The following is an 18,055-nucleotide window of genomic DNA, read 5'->3' as shown; positions in this document are numbered from 1 at the left end:
CTTCACAAGCACCATTATGATAGTCTACAACACGCAAGGTACACCTAGAGCACTGCGCTCGTCAAGCGTTCATCAATGCAACTACACTCATTGCGGTGCATTGTGTGTTGGTAAGATGTTCGGATACACACCTTGGAGACCTTTGTTGATCAGTGCGTGTAATTCCTCCACTTATTGAACCATCTTTCCCTGAAACTGCGGAAACACGACAATAACAGTGACCATCCAATGTCGCCATCTTCCTCTCTAGCTTGGGACAGTAGTCCCGGTGACGCCAGCCTGTGCCCACTACACCTGCCCTCCTCACCTCCCACAAACATCCGTCATAAACAAGGCTAAATTCTCTCCTCTAATTGGTAATTATTATTTCTTAACTTTTTTGTTTTCCAATATGATAATTTTTTCGTTCATCTTGATTAATGGTGTTGATAGCCAGGCGTCTCGCCAGACCCTCAGACGCCGGAGGTATACGGTAAAACCTGGACTTGTGTGTGATGTTAAACTTCTTACACTTAGACGGAATTTATTAATTCCTGAACCGTCGGGTCAGTCTCATGAGTAATGACTCCTTTCATTGTACTATGTTGTTACATATTTGAGCTGGCTTGGGTGGAGTATATGGAGGTGGCTGGGGTGTAATATGTGAACTTGTTATAGGTGGTACCTGTGGAGTTGTTGTGGGTGGCATATTTGGAGTCGGCCACTTGAGATGTGGATCTGCACAAAATAACCTGTTTTTTTACATTTTATTTTTAATGTTGTTAATTTAATATGAATTTAAGTTTATAAATGGGTTACTATTATTTAAATCTTTTTTCTCGGTCAAGTTTATTTCACAAAAGAAAAATCATGTGTGTATATGGTGTGTGCCCTACACAGGGCTTAATTGAAAGGGATATTAATAGAGCTATAGAAACCGGAATTTTAATTTGAAATTTTTGATTATAATTGATTTAGTTTAAATTGATGAAATGGATAAATAGTGGTCCAGGGTTATAGTTGTGGGGAATGAGTGTCCAGTTATCGCCTTTGATGATTTGACCAACAGCATGTTGAGAGCCGGCGCTCAAGGGAGGTTACGCCTCGCTTGGTTAGATGGGATTAAAGCCTTACAGGCGCTCACTTTTGTCTCCCAATAAAAACACACTCTCAGCTTGGGTGTTTTTTCTACATCGTTGTTAGTATTTTGTTCTCTGCTCAATGGCTAATTGATGCCATTGTGGTAAAAGGGTTCGGGCATTGTTAGAACATTAGACAAGCTCAAGCATTGATTAAACAGACACAGGAGTCATTATGGCTGGGTATAAATAGACATTGCTGCGTACTGGGTAATAATCCTCAAGTTTTTGTTTTAACTTAAGTGTTTTAACAAATTTAGATATTGGCTACAAATAACCTGCAATTCTCATCAATAAACAAAATAAATAACAAATTGCATCATCTTGAGGCATTTCTTTATTTTTGTTAGAGTCTTGTTACTTTGTGTTGTCACGTGTCCACCAGAAGTTGCTCCACCCTTGAGGAGGCCTTGTCGGGCCAGGGGGACCGGGCCGCGGGGACAGTGAGTTCCGAAATCATCGCAAGGTACCCGCAATGCGCACACAATCTACATTTCCCCAACATCAGTAGGAGAAATCAAATAATAAAATATTTTATTGGAGAAATAAAATTCTCAAATAAAATAATAGTAATTTTATTGCAATTGTTGGTTTTATTTAAAATATCAATAAATAACCACGCAATCCGGCCCCAGACCAAGTCCATTCTATCCAGCGGTCGACCCCAAAGACGTAGTCATCAATTTTAACATTACTATTTATTGTTTATTTATTCAAAACAGAACTTTTCTCAAATACAAATTAATATTAATATGTATTAGCATATTATACATATTTAGGCACTAGTTAGGTTAGGTTAGCTGTTTAGGTACTGTTGACGATTATCTGTATTTGCAGTACGTGGGCAATCCGTCCTCGACTTGAGTCCATTCCATCCAGCGGTCGACCCCACAGACTCATTCATAACTTTTTGACATGCTGTTCATTCAAAACAGGAATTTTCTCAAATATAAATTAATATCGTAAATCATATTGTGCATATATATGCATAGGTTAGGTTAGGTGTTTAGGTTCTGTTGGTGACTATTTGTATTTGTATTACGTGGGTGAAGCATTTACAGTGTTGTGGTACGAACAAAAATCGTCAGTGAAGAACTTGTTCCGGAAGTGTTCGGACGAAATCAGTTGTGAGTCGTGTGTAAACCTTTTTTCATTTATTAGCAGGGGGATTGGCGAGTGATTGGAATGTTCTATGGCCCTTTGCTTAAAAGATGGGATGAACCACAAGTATTCCCAGCCCGTCCTCCAAACAAAGACCCAAAAGTGACTCCATCCACCGGCCAAACCCCCTGTTTATGAATGAAAAGCGGTTTACACACGACTCACAACTGATTTCGTTCGAACACTTCCGGAACAAGTGCTTCACTGACGAACTTAGTTCAAACCACAACGCTGTAGATGCTTCACCCACGTACTGCAAATACAAATAATCGCCAAGAGAACCTAAACACCTAACCTAACCTAACCTTTGCCTATATGCACACTTTTAATATTAAAATATTAATTTATATTTGAGAATACTCCCGTTTTGAATGAACAGCATATTCAGAATTTATGAATGCCTCTGTGAGGTCGACCGCCAGATGTAATGGATTTGAGTCGAGGAGAGGTTGAGTATTCCTCCACCAGCGTGGCTCCACACACACCTGTGGGCGTCCCCCGAGGTAACTGAGGACAGTATTGTATACCGGAAAACACTGAACAGCTCGAGACGTTGTTTTTATTTATGTTGTTATTGTGTAAACTGGAACACCTTTATTATAGTGGGCCCCAAAGTGGCATTAAATATCTGACTCGTGGCAACTGCTCAGGTACCAGTAAGATGTCCGCGAATAGAGCTGCTGTCGTTGAATGAAAAGATATCTGCTTCACCCTCCGGAAGGCATGGAGTATATGACCTTATGACATATGACCGCAAGGTTGCAAGCTCTCTCCCCAAAAGCTATTTTACAGCATTACACTAATTGGTTTTTCCCAAAGACATGATCCGATAATCAATAGTTTATGTCTAGGTCCTCTTTTTTTTTTTATTACTCGGAGTGGTAATTGTATTTCTTAGAGTGTTAATATATATTTTGTGAGTCGGCAGTTATTTGTGGAGAACAGTTAACCAGTTTTGCCGACATGTGTATTAATGTCCCCGTGGCGTAGTGGTAAGACGCTCGCCTGGCGTTTCGCGAGCGTTTTGGCCTGGGTTCGTATCCTGGCCGTGGAGGATTTACTGGGCGTCAATACTTAACTGAAGCCTCTGTTTACTCAACGGTAAAATGATTACCTGATTTTTAAGCGATTTGGCGGGTCGTATTCCGGGCAAAGCTGGGATTAAGGACTTGCCCGAAACGATATGCGTGCTAGTGGCTGTACAAGAATGTAAAAACTCATATATAATGTGTGTGTGTATATATATAATATATATAATATAATTATATATATAATATAATTATATATATATATAATTATATATAATATACATTATATATATATATATATATATATATATATATATATATATATATATATATATATATATATATATATATATATATATATATATATATGTCGTACCTAGTAGCCAGAACGCACTTCTCTGCCTACAATGCAAGGCCATATTTGCCTAATAAGCCAAGTTTTCATGAATTAATTGTTTTTCGACTACCTAACCTACCTAACCTAACCTAACTTTTTCGGCTACTTAACCTAACCTAACCTATAAAGATAGGTTAGGTTAGGTTAGGTAGGGTTGGTTAGATTCGGTCATATATCAACGTAAATTTTAACTCCAATAAAAAAAAATTGACCTCATACATAATGAAATGGTTAGCTTTATCATTTCATAAGAAAAAAATTAGAGAAAATATATTAATTCAGGAAAACTTGGCTTATTAGGCAAATCGGGCCATGCATGGTAGGCCGAGAAGTGCGTTCTGGCTATTAGGTACGACATATATATATATATGTATATATATATATATATATATATATATAATATATATATATATATATATATATATATATATATATATATATATATAATATATATATATAATGTGTATGTATTAGTAGTAGGCATCCATCAATTCCGTGGGGTTATAAGAGTTGTGCCCTGGGTGTCTCGTTGTTGTAGTGTAGTTGGATGCAGCGCCTGCTGTGGCTGTGAAGGTCAACCCAAGAATGACAGTCCGGACTGCAGCGAGCGCAGATAAACGCCAAAGCGGGAGCGTCTGACAGTGGTCGAGACCTCCTCTGAAGTCTATTATCCTCCGCCTGCCTCTTCAGTTCATCTTCTAATTGCTGGAGTCCCTTCTGCACTTTACACCTCCAGGCAGATCTGTCCGCAGCTGCTGCCTCCCAAGTGTTGATGTCGAAGTTCAGCTGCTTGAGGTCGCGTTTGCAGGCGTCTTTGAAACGCAGCTGAGGTCTTCCGGTGGGCCTCCTTCCTGATGCCAGTTCTCCATACAAGAGGTTCTTTGGTATGCGGCCATCGACCATGCGTGTGACATGTCCCAGCCATCGCGTGCGTCTCTGTTTCAGGAGAGTGAACATTGAAGGGACTCCTGTTCTCTAGAGCACTGTGTTGTTGGTGACGTGGTCTTTCCACGTGATGTCTAGGATGCGTCTCGGGTTCCACATGTGAAAGGTATTGAGCCGTCTCTCCTGGCGAGAGAGCAGGGTCCAGGATTCCGAGCCTTAGAGAAGTGTACTCACCACACATGCCATATAGACTTAAGCCTTGGTGTGTACTGTCAGTTTGGAATTTCCCAGACGTGCTTTGTGAGCCTGGCCAGTGTTGTTGCGGCCTTCCCGATACGCCTGTTGAGCTCAGTGTCCAGGGAAAGGGTGTCTGAGATTGTGGAGCCCAGGTACACAAACTCGTGGACTGCCTCCAGCACATAGTCTGCTATATTTATACAGGGTAGCTCATTGACATCTTGTCCCATCACCTGTCTCTTCTTCAGGCTGATTGTCAGGCCGAATGCGGAACAGGCTGCAGCAAAGCGATTGAGTAGCTGCTGCAGGCCTTCTGATGTGTGGTAATACATATATATATATATATATATATATATATATATATATATATATATATTATATATATGTCGTACCTAGTAGCCAGAACGCACTTCTCAGCCTACTATGCAAGGCCCGATTTGCCTAATAAGCCAAGTTTTCTTGAATTAATATATTTTCTCAAATTTTTTTCTTATGAAATGATAAAGCTACCCATTTCATTATGTATGAGGTCATTTTTTTTTATTGGAGTTAAAATTAACGTAGATATATGACCGAACCTAACCAACCCTACCTAACCTAACCTATTTTTATAGGTTAGGTTAGGTAGTCGAAAAAAAATCAATTCATGAAAACTTGGCTTATTAGGCAAATTGGGCCTTGCATAGTAGGCTGAGAAGTGCGTTCTGGCTACTTGGTACGACATATATATATATAACGTTATGCATAAATAGGCATAGGTTAGGTGTTTCGGTTCTGTTGGCGATAATTTGTATTACGTGGGTGAAGCATTTACAGGAGCCCGTCCTCTAAACAAAGACCCAAAAAGTGATTCCATCCACCAGGCAAACTACCTGTTTATGAAAGAAAAATGATTTACACACGACTCACAACTGATTTCGTTCGAACATTTCCGGAACAAGTGCTTCACAGACGAATTTTTTTTAAACCACAACGCTGTAAATGCTTCACCCACGTACTTCAAATACAAATAATCGCCAACAGAACGTAAACACCTAACCTAACCCAACCTATGCCTGTATATAAACGATATGCTAATATTACACACATAAATTACAATAGTGTGATGCATCAAATGAACAAATCCACAAGGGCCGTGACGAGGATTCGAACCTACGTTGTAGGTTTTACCATGTCATAGCTCAGTCGATTAAGGCAGCGTCTGGGATGCTCCCGGACGTAGGTTCGATTCCTCATCACGGCCCTTGTGGATTTGTTAATATGCTAATATACTGTAATACTAACTTATATTTGAGAAAATTCACGTTTTGAATGAACAGCATGTTAAAATTTATGAATAGCTCTGTGGGGTCGACCGCTGGATTTTTTTTATTGATATATAGAAGAGTTCTTACATTCTTGAACACCCACTAGTACGCATAGCGTTTCAGGTACGTCCCTAATTCTATGTTCCCTGGAATTCGACCCCCGCGAAGAATCGTTTTTACAACGAAGTACCCATTTTACTGTTGAGTTAATTAGAGGCTACCGTTAAGGATTTGCGCCCAGTAAATCATCCCTGGCCAGGATACGAACTCGGGACAAAGCGCTCGCGGAACGCCAGGCGAGCGTCTTACCACTACGCCATGGAAACTGCTGACTACTGCTACTGCTGACAAACTGCTGCTGACGGAGACTAATAGACTTAAGTCGAGAATGGGTTGTTTACAGTGTCGTAGCTCGAACAAAAGTCGTTAGTGAAGCACCTTGTTCCGGAAGTGTTCGGATGTCATCAGTTGTGAGTCGTTTGTAAACCGTTTTTCATTCATAAACAGGGAGTTTGGCGAGTGCATGGAATCACTTTTGTGTCTTTGTTCAGAGGACAGGCTGATCAGGGCATGCTACTTGTTGACTACTGGAGTTGAGCCCTGGCGGCCGTGGAGTGAGGACGTCTTGCCGACGCTCCCTGGTTGTTTTTTTTTTTTTTGCCGATTTGGTCATCAGGTGGTGTGGGCGTCTCTGCCCTCCCAGCTGTTGCTATCTGGCTGCGAGTTGACATGGCGAGTTTGACATGGGTGGCCATCTTCCCCCTGTTGTGTGTATGAACTCTGTGGGCCTGGAGTTCACTAGTCGGGCTGGATATCCGGAAATCGAGGTGGTTATGTGTGACATGCTTCGTATCCCGGTGGAGGCTATCTTCGGTGTGGAGCTTGTAACAGCCCACCGGGTTGTTCTCAAGTTCGTGAGGGAGGAGGAGAACCGGGACTTCCTCCATCGTTACGAGGGGAATACGTTGCCGTTGCCGGGTGGTCCGGCTCTGTGGCAATTTCGGACCGTAGTGGTGCCCTGACTTATGTCAGTGTCCATGGGGTGCCCCTGGAGTTTCCTGAAGACCTCCTCAGACGTTACTTCGGGAGGTTTGGTGCTGTTGTAAGCGTGCGGGTGAACACGCTTTCCTCGGGGAGGTATGCTGGAAGGCGTACGAACATTCGTACCGTAGGAATGCACCTGGGGTCGGATGTACCATCTTCTGTCCGGCTTATGGGATACTACGTCTGGGTGTATTATGCCCAGCAAACCTGTACCTGTTTCCGTTGTGGCCTGTTTGGCCATCAGGCTGCCGGGTGCTTTGAGGCCCCAGCTACTCCTGTCAACTTGTTCCGGGAAGAGTTTTTTCACTGCTCCCTCTGGAGGAGGACTCTAGGGATGAGGAGGTGAGCGTCCCTTTAGCTGCTGTGGCTCCCCCTGCGTCACCCGACGTGCCTCCGGTTGTTCCTGTCCCTCCTCCGGGTATTGCAGTGCTGTCGGATGGTCTACCTGCTCCAGTCACTGTCCCCGCTGCTCCTGTCGGCCTTCCTGGTGCTCACTGTGAGGCGTCGCTGTCTTCTCTCTCATCTTCGGATGCTGCGCCAGGCCCTGTGTCTGTGCCTCGGGTCCCGGCTGTGCTGGGTGCTGGGGTGGCTGCGGAGCCTCCTGCTGTGTGTGGCCCGGTTCCACCTGTGGTAGAGGCTGCTGATATTGTGCGTCGGCAGCGGTTCGTCCGGCTGGTAGTGCCCATGCTTCTGGGTCCGCATCCGGCTCGGAAGATATCCGCCAGGAGCCCAAGCGTTCCTGGCTTTTGTCTTCTGTTTGGGCTGATGTGGGTGACTTCAGTGACTGTGGGTCTTCGGGTGTTGAGGTGGATCCGGATGCATCGATGTCTACGGAGTTAGTGATGGCGGAGGTCCATGTGCCTGCTGGTGCTGGTGCCCGTGTCTCGGACGTGCCTTCTGTTCTTTCGCCACCTGGGGGCTCTCCGCAGTGGGGGTTGGGGGGTTGGTGGCTTCTGCTGCCAGAGTTGGTATGGATGCTGGTCCTGGGCGTGGTCTGGTGGTTATATACGGAAGGATGCGCGCTGTCCAGTGCCCGTGGCCGCGGGTGCCCCTGTGGTGGTGCCCTATGTCAAGCTCGCTCCTCTGACGGTGAGCGTTAGGGACCTGGAGGACGTGTTGCTGGCGTCTGTGATGCCGCCGGGTCACTGGGCGTTGATTGCCGAGTTGATGCTGTCTGATGAACCGGACTGCTTTCATGCTGGGCGGATTCCTAGCATGTGGGGACGCATGGCGACTACTCGCCTCGTCAGAAATACCATCTGGGTCCCATGTTTGCGGGCGTTTGTTGCCGGGGTTCCGGAGGCTATGGCTTCCCCAGTGGATGAGCTAGACCCTAGGCGGTGGTTGCTCTGGGTGGCGTTCCATGTGCGGTTCCCGCAGGGCCGGTTCCCGGGCAAGTATGTTCCCTGATTACCTGTTTCTTTGCTTTATGTAGTGCTGTACGTGCCCCTCTGGCTGTATGTTTGCCCAATTGTGTTATGTGCTCGTGCCTCTCCCTTTGTTGCGAGGCCGGTTAGATGTGAGTGTTCTTGTTTATGTTTGTATTGTAATGTTATTGTGCCCTCTTTTTTATTTATGTATATTTTGTTTTTCTTGTTCTATTTCATGTTTATAAGATTGCATTACTTGTGCGTCATTGATTATGTTTGTTTTGTTTCATGTGTTATTATGTTTTGTGCATTGCTTGCTTGTTTACATTGTTTTCTCTTTGTGTTATGTTCTTGTCTTGATGTATGCTGTTTTTCTCTAGGTATGGTAATTGTTGTACTGTGTTGTCGGTCCTTCTGGCCGGTGTTTTTTTGTTTTGCTTTGTTATTGTTTCCTCTGTTGTTTTATTGTATTTATTGTATTTCCTTTGCATGCTTGCATGTAAAAAAAAAAAAAAAAAAACTTGTTGACTACCCGAAGAAAGTTCGAGTATTTCCTTACCTTTCATCTCGGTTTATGCTTACAGATCCCCACATTTATCCCAATTTCTCTCGATTTCATGGGCCTGTACATACTTATTTCCGTCAGTTCTTATCATGTCAGTATCTCCGCTCCATCTGTCACCTACGGCTGTGAGCCTGAGTTCCTTTTAACCTGCTTGCTACTTGTTAACCTGGAGATTACTAGACGTGCTCAGTTTCTCTGTATTATCTTTAGTATAGTTTTGTACATGAGGAGGTGCGATTTCAAGGGTTCACCACAGATGTGGAGACGCTGATGTGAGTGTGCGTTAACTTTTTGCCGTAGTATGTCTGCGTCATGGTGGTTGTAGGCCTTTTTTTTTTGTTTTTGTTTTAGGAGAGAGAGAGAGAGGGAGGGGGGGGGGAACAGATTTAGAAAGCGAGGGAAGAGGGAAAGATAAGGGGAAAGGTGAGGGGAGGGGAGTGGGAAGGAGAAACGAAAGGAGGGGGAAAAGCGACGGAGAGGGGAGAGGGGAAGGGGGAAAAGGAGTGTGGGGAATGAGAGGGAGAGGGAGAGAAGAGAGAGAAAAACGGGGGTGAGCAAGGAAGAAAGATCACAAGGGAGGGAGGGTGGAGGATGGGGAGGAAGAGAGGAAGGGTGGAGGATGGGGAGGGAGGGAGGGTGAAGGATGAGGGAAGAAGAAAGGGAGGAGGATGGGGAGGAAGGGTGGAGGATGGGGAGGAAAGGAGAAAGAAGGGGGAAGCGATGCCCCTTCCCCCTCCGTTAACACCAACACACAACATACACCTCCCCCCAATCAACAGGAGCTCGTTTGTTCATTTTTCCTCCTAATTCATTCCACCACAATTTCCCTTTCACCTTCTCTCCCTTCCCCTCCACATCTAATATCCATATCCCCCTCCACTCCTATTTCCCTCTACCATTCGTTAACTCCTCTCCTCCCCACCATAAACTATCGCTATTTCAAGAGTTACCAGCCACTTGCTCTTACTAACCATTCCCCTTCAAGGCTATCACTTTACCTCCCTCTGCTGCTTTGCTTCCTACCCACTAGAGCCTACCACCGCCGCTCAATGTCCCTCACACCCATCACTGTGGCTTCCTACCCCTTCCATGTCTCGCGCCTCTTTCCCCACCCTGCTTCCCCTCTCGTCTCATCCTAACCACAAACAATCACGTTTACAAAAAGTGTATCGTGAACCGACACAAAGCCAGACATGTCCTGTCGTATACAAACGCCACTTCTTGTGGGACCGTCAAGGCTGTTGCTGACGTGCCCATGAGAGGAGGACGGGGTAATGGGGCGCACTGGGATAATGGTGAGAAAGGTTAATGGGTCGAAAAGGGTAATGGTGGAGATGGGGTGCAGAAAAATGTTAGAAATAGGGAAGTTAAATATAAGTTATGATAGGAAGCGAGTTGTCTTTCATGCTGACACGATGCTCGAATGTTTGGAAACTGTGCGTTCAATACTCGGCGTCGAGTTTATTCTCGCAATAGAGAAAATATCGAGTTTTGATTCTTGCCACCGGAGGCGGCTGTAGTTTATTGTACTCCCTGTGCTCATCCTGTGAGCAATAGCGCATAAAAGATGACAAATCAGACCAAATGAAAAACTGAGTTGATAAATGATAGAACATTTATAATTTGGAAAGTTTAGATAAAACTATAGTACATTAGCTTCCATTTCAGCTTCCATTTAGAATACAATATTTGTATTAGTTAATATTATAAATTTTGAATCTGCTATAACTATTCACAACTATATTAATATGAAAATAATGATGCAATAAATCAGGAAATTAAGAAGTCATTAATAATTTTAAGTATATAATATATATACAATTTCACCGTGCCCACCTTGACACCGTGTCCACATTGACACCGTGTCCACATTGACACCGTGCCCACCTTGACACCGTGGCCACCTTGACACCGTGCCCACCTTGACACCGTGCCCGCCATGACACCGTGTCCACATTGACACCGTGCCCACCTTGACACCGTGCCCACCTTGACACCGTGCCCACCTTGACACCGTGCCCACCTTGACACCGTGCCCGCCATGACACCATGTCCACATTGACACCGTGTCCACAGTGACACCGTGTCCACATTGACACCGTGTCCACATTGACACCGTGCCCACCTTGACACCGTGGCCACCTTGACACCGTGCCCACCTTGACACCGTGCCCGCCATGACACCATGTCCACATTGACACCGTGTCCACATTGACACCGTGCCCACCTTGACACCGTGCCCACCATGACACCGTGCCCACCATGACACCGTGCCCACCTTGACACCGTGCCCACCTTGACACCGTGCCAACCATGACACCGTGCCCACAATGACACCGTGCCCACAATGACACCGTGCCCACAATGACACCGTGCCCACCATGACACCGTGCCCACCATGACACCGTGCCCACCATGACACCGTGCCCACCATGACACCGTGCCCACCATGACACCATGCCCACCATAACACCGTGCCCACCATGACATTATGCCCACCATGACACCGTGCCCACCATGACACCGTGCCCACCATGACACCGTGCCCACCATGACACCGTGCCCACCATGACATTATGTCCACCATGACACCGTGCCCACCATGACACCGTGTCCACATTGACATCATTCCCACCTTGACACCGTGCCCACCATGACACCGTGTCCACATTGACACCGTGTCCACATTGACACCGTGCCCACCTTGACACCGTGCCCACCTTGACACCTTGCCCACCATGACACCGTGCCCACCTTGACACCGTGCCCACCTTGACACCGTGCCCACCATGACACCGTGCCCACCTTGACACCGTGCCCACCTTGACACCGTGCCCACCATGACACCGTGCCCACCATGACACCGTGCCCACCATGACACCGTGCCCACCATGACACCGTGCCCACCATGACACCGTGCCCACCATGACATTATGCCCACCATGACACCGTGCCCACCATGACACCGTGTCCACATTGACATCATTCCCACCTTGACACTATGCCCACCATGACACAGTGTCCACCATGACACCGTGCCCACCTTGACACCGTGCCCACCTTGACACTGTGCCCACCTTGACACTGTGCCCACCTTGACACTGTGCCCACCTTGACACCGTGCCCACCATGACACCGTGCCCACCATGACACCGTGCCCACCATGACACCGTGCCCACCATGACACCGTGCCCACCATGACACTATGCCCACCATGACACTATGCCCACCATGACACCGTGCCCACCTTGACATCGTACCCACAATGACACCGTGCCCACCTTGACACCGTGCCCACCTTGACACCGTACCCAAGGTGTGTGTGGTGACGGTGTGTGTGGTGACGGTGTGTGTGTGGTGACGGTGTGTGTGGTGAAGGTGTGTGTGGTGAAGGTGTGTGTGGTGAAGGTGTGTGTGGTGAAGGTGTGTGTGGTGAAGGTGTGTGTGGTGAAGGTGTGTGTGTGGTGAAGGTGTGTGTGGTGAAGGTGTGTGTGGTGAAGGTGTGTGTGTGGTGAAGGTGTGTGTGTGGTGAAGGTATGTGTGGTGAAGGTGAGTGTGGTGAAGGTGTGTGTGGTGAAGGTGAGTGTGGTGAAGGTGTGTGTGGTGAAGGTGAGTGTGGTGACGGTGTGTGTGGTGACGGTGAGTGTGGTGACGGTGTGTGTGGTGACGGTGAGTGTGGTGACGGTGTGTGTGGTGACGGTGTGTGTGGTGACGGTGTGTGTGGTGACGGTGTGTGTGGTGACGGTGTGTGTGGTGACGGTGTGTGTGGTGACGGTGTGTGTGGTGACGGTGTGTGTGGTGAAGGTGAGTGTGGTGAAGGTGTGTGTGGTGAAGGTGAGTGTGGTGAAGGTGAGTGTGGTGACGGTGTGTGTGGTGACGGTGTGTGTGGTGAAGGTGTGTGTGGTGAAGGTGAGTGTGGTGACGGTGTGTGTGGTGACGGTGAGTGTGGTGACGGTGTGTGTGGTGACGGTGTGTGTGGTGAAGGTGTGTGTGGTGAAGGTGTGTGTGGTGACGGTGTGTGTGGTGACGGTGTGTGTGGTGACGGTGTGTGTGGTGACGGTGTGTGTGGTGACGGTGTGTGTGGTGACGGTGTGTGTGGTGACGGTGTGTGTGGTGACGGTGTGTGTGGTGACGGTGTGTGTGGTGACGGTGTGTGTGGTGAAGGTGTGTGTGGTGAAGGTGTGTGTGGTGAAGGTGTGTGTGGTGAAGGTGTGTGTGGTGAAGGTGTGTGTGGTGAAGGTGTGTGTGGTGAAGGTGTGTGTGGTGAAGGTGTGTGTGGTGAAGGTGTGTGTGGTGAAGGTGTGTGTGGTGAAGGTGTGTGTGGTGAAGGTGTGTGTGGTGAAGGTGTGTGTGGTGAAGGTGTGTGTGGTGAAGGTGTGTGTGGTGAAGGTGTGTGTGGTGAAGGTGTGTGTGGTGAAGGTGTGTGTGGTGAAGGTGAGTGTGGTGAAGGTGAGTGTGGTGACGGTGAGTGTGGTGAAGGTGTGTGTGGTGAAGGTGAGTGTGGTGACGGTGTGTGTGGTGACGGTGAGTGTGGTGACGGTGTGTGTGGTGACGGTGTGTGTGGTGACGGTGTGTGTGGTGACGGTGTGTGTGGTGACGGTGTGTGTGGTGACGGTGTGTGTGGTGAAGGTGTGTGTGGTGAAGGTGTGTGTGGTGAAGGTGTGTGTGGTGAAGGTGTGTGTGGTGAAGGTGTGTGTGGTGAAGGTGTGTGTGGTGAAGGTGTGTGTGGTGAAGGTGTGTGTGGTGACGGTGAGTGTGGTGACGGTGTGTGCGGTGACGGTGTGTGCGGTGACGGTGTGTGCGGTGACGGTGTGTGCGGTGACGGTGTGTGCGGTGAAGGTGTGTGCGGTGAAGGTGAGTGTGGTGAAGGTGAGTGTGGTGAAGGTGAGTGTGGTGAAGGTGAGTGTGGTGAAGGTGAGTGTGGTGACGGTGTGTGTGGTGACGGTGTGTGTGGTGACGGTGTGTGTGGTGACGGTGTGTGTGGTGACGGTGTGTGTGGTGACGGTGTGTGTGGTGACGGTGTGTGTGGTGACGGTGTGTGTGGTGAAGGTGTGTGTGGTGAAGGTGTGTGTGGTGACGGTGTGTGTGGTGACGGTGTGTGTGGTGACGGTGTGTGTGGTGACGGTGTGTGTGGTGACGGTGTGTGTGGTGACGGTGTGTGTGGTGACGGTGTGTGTGGTGACGGTGTGTGTGGTGAAGGTGTGTGTGTGTGGTGAAGGTGTGTGTGTGTGGTGAAGGTGAGTGTGGTGACGGTGTGTGTGGTGACGGTGAGTGTGGTGACGGTGTGTGTGGTGACGGTGTGTGTGGTGACGGTGTGTGTGGTGACGGTGTGTGTGGTGAAGGTGTGTGTGGTGAAGGTGTGTGTGGTGACGGTGTGTGTGGTGACGGTGTGTGTGGTGACGGTGTGTGTGGTGACGGTGTGTGTGGTGACGGTGTGTGTGGTGAAGGTGTGTGTGGTGAAGGTGTGTGTGGTGAAGGTGGGTGTGGTGACTGTGGGTGTGGTGACTGTGGGTGTGGTGACTGTGGGTGTGGTGACTGTGGGTGTGGTGACGGTGGGTGTGGTAAAAGTGAGATGCGTGATGGTGAGTAGATGTGATGATGCGTAAGTGTTGATGGTGAGCAACTTGCCGGAGAGTAGATGGGTGTAATGAACATGAGTGGGTGTTGTGAGGGTGGGCGGGCCTCCCGCCCACCCTCATCCCCCCATAAGTACCACCCATAACACAAACACATCCTAAATTAGGCCATTAACGCAGTAATTAGCGTCGGTGGTTATTACAGAGGGACGTTAACACCCTCTGGAATGTAAAACACAAGATTTATTAACCTCTTCCCAGCGAGTGTTCGCACATAAATTATCTCGTTCTGTTAACAATTCACAAATAACGAAGCTGGCGAGTGTATGCACGCACTCGAAGTTTATTCTGCTAATATTTATTCATTGTTAGAGTGTGTCAATCCAGTTTCCTTTACTGAAGGAATATCGTGTAATAATATGAAGGATAATGTGTTATATCATTCTGGTGTGCTAGAGCCTGTGTCTACAGCTGTGCTAGGACATGTGCAGAGTGCGTTCATTGTCTTCAAACTGCTGAACTTGAGTCAATCTTTTATGTGCGTCTTAGATTGTGGTGATAAACTGAGTTTATACGTGTGTGTGTGTGTGTGTGTGTGTGTGTTTAGCAGCGTATATGTGTACGTGCGTGTGTTTACCTTGGTCGATGTCCACAGTCGTGGTCTTTAACGAGCCTGGCCTGAGGACAGGTTGAAATACAAATAATTATAAACAGAACCTAAATTTTTAACCTAGCTAAATCTATACCGGTCTATAAACAAAATTACAAACACAAGTTATTTTGAATATAAAATGTGAAACTGCGAATCAGAATACACAATATTTTGATAAATGCGACTCTGGGGTTGACTTCAATTAGAACGAGCACAGTCCAAGGCCGGGTTGAGGAGTCCGTAATAAATGAACTAAACTATAACGAGACAAATATTATATTAATGACGGTGTGTTCCCCACCCTCTCAGTGCCCTCCAGATCGTCGACGTGATGGTGGTGCCGCTGACCACCGGGGAGACCATCACTGTGATAATCATAGCACTGGTGGGCGTTCTTCTCACTATCGGCTGCTACCTCTATTGGCGCTTACGAAAGGTTAGTTTGACCTTGGTGCTGGGGTTGAGACCCTTCAATCTCTGGTGGGTCATTAAGGTCACCATAACACGTTACTGGGTAATCAGTAAGTATGCTGTAGTCTTCAACAGAGTGTAGGATTAAAATAAACTCTGGGTGGATATATTCACTGATTAACGGGGTATACCTCATCTTAATCAAACACGTAAGTCTTACTGTAGATCATAATAGACCGAGTTACAGGGTCTTCTTCCGCACGAACAATTCTTACATGAATTATAATAGTCAGCATTGGCGGACGTTTGTAGATTATTATAAAAATGGTAAAGTTGAAGTGACTACCGCAGTCCACCTCCCACTACTTTAAGAGGTCACTGAAGGCTTGGGCGTTGCTGGCGAGCATTATGGTAGACACTTGTGTTCTTACTGAGCCGAGCAGTGTGGCGGGAGGCAGATTATCTCGCGTTTCCATGTTAAGTTATTTTGTTTTTTTTTTCTTATCCATGAATATAAGAGTGTATATATATACCCCCTGCCAGAGTGTGCCGACCAACAGTTTCAACTCCAGTTTCTTCAAGTTTGAGAGCTCGGTCTTGAGGTAGACGGGTGATGTATGCTACATCTTGGAGATGAAAGTCCATCAGCGGTTTGCAACTGAACGCCGTCATCTTAAAGAGTACGCAAAGACATGAGGTCATCTTCTGAGTGACTTTGATCACTGTGGGGTCTCCAGATCAAATGAATTTCGGGAAACTCCACACATTAACTAGAGTGTATCAGACTTGATGATTACCTTGAACCTTTCAACGTCAAAGTTGTCAGTAAATATCAATATAATATGTTAATTTAAATTGTATCATTCCTCAGCGTGTGTTTTTTTTTCTCTCTGAATAAGATGCCTTAAATGTTGATATAATATACATTTAGAAGGTGTGTGTATAGGAGGATAATGGGTTCGTTTGGAAATATTACGCTCGTATCTATATATTTTATTTATGTATAAATTTTAATCTGTAATTTTTTTCAATTTCAGTTAAATTTCAGTTAATTGAATTTTTTTCTGTTAATTTCAGTTAATTGATTTTTTTTCTGTAAGTAGTTTATATTATGTTTTTAGAGAAATATTGATGTGCATACTGTAGTAAACATGATAACATTATGAATAATAACAATGATAACATTATGAATAATAACAATGATAACATTATGAATAATAACAATAATTATATAAATGGATGAACAATTATAAGTATACAGATAAATATTACTTGATACCTCGTGCAATAAATAAAATTATGGATAAATAGAAATCTGGTTAAAATAAATAATAAAGCCATCTGGTCAAGAACTTATGTTTAACCTTTATGTACAGGCACGACCATTATGCTCTTTGTGATATCTATATAAATACAAATGTACATGTTCGTTTTATTCAAAATCGCTGATCTCCGAAAGTTCTTCAATGATTGCTTTGAAATTTTGACACAACGTTGCATTCAAATACGCGCGTGGTTTTCATATACCTACTATATAGAGCCACACCTGTTACAGGTAAAAACATGCTTATTTTGAAAAACATCGCCATCTGTTGAACGTAAAAGCCACACACGCTATACTATATATTTTACAATTACTTTTCAATGTTAACGAAACTTCTTCACCGATTGCATTGAAATTTTGATACAACTTTGCATTCGAATATGCACGTTTTTTATATACCTACTACTATATAGATGTCACACCTTTCACAGGTCAAAACATGTTTTGTTTTTTTAACTGCGTTTCTCGTGAGGGAATGGTGAAGAGGACGAGGGGATTGGGGATGGGGGAATGGTGGGGAGGATGAGAAGACGGGGGAGTGGGGGATGGTGGAGAGGACGAGGGGATGGGTGAGTGGGGAATGGTTGGGAGAACTAGGGGACAGGGGAGTGTGAGATGGTGGCTGTGATGAGGGGACGGAGGAGGGGGCAATGGTTGGGAAGATGAGGGGACGAGGAGATTGTTGGGATGACGAGGGGACGGGGAATGGTGGGTAGGTCGATGGGATGGGGGTGGGTGGAATGGTGGGAAGGACGGGGGGGGGGGTGACGGAGGAGGGTTGCTGTGGCTCAGAAACGCACACGCGTTGCTGAGCCACAGCAACGCGTGGCCGGGCACAGCTAGTTCGATATAAGAACATAATACTTGAACTTGACACTGAAGGTATCTGGCTGGATTAACTAAATGCGATCACTCTCGAATTGGAAGTATCAGATCATCTATCTCAGATTGTCACTATGGCACCGTTTGTCATTGTTAGT

The 18,055-nt window shown here is 46.3% G+C and overlaps 1 protein-coding gene and 1 long non-coding RNA gene across 2 annotated transcripts in view; one reads left to right on the top strand and one right to left on the bottom strand.

The window, feature by feature from the left end:
* LOC123770365 (putative neural-cadherin 2) overlaps positions 1-18,055 on the bottom strand; it is a 776,166-nt gene that overhangs the window by 328,460 nt on the left and 429,651 nt on the right. The gene's annotated exons all lie outside the window — the stretch shown is intronic.
* Positions 108-17,103, top strand: LOC123770410 (uncharacterized). Its single transcript, XR_006774336.2, has 3 exons — positions 108-356; positions 15,650-15,776; positions 16,295-17,103. It is a non-coding gene; the product is annotated as an uncharacterized lncRNA (long non-coding RNA).

Source organism: Procambarus clarkii, chromosome 42 (genome assembly GCF_040958095.1).
Source record: "Procambarus clarkii isolate CNS0578487 chromosome 42, FALCON_Pclarkii_2.0, whole genome shotgun sequence".
Taxonomy (NCBI): Eukaryota; Metazoa; Arthropoda; class Malacostraca; order Decapoda; family Cambaridae; genus Procambarus; species Procambarus clarkii.
Note: the sequence above shows the minus strand (reverse complement) of the source record. Positions and strands in the feature narration are given on the sequence as shown.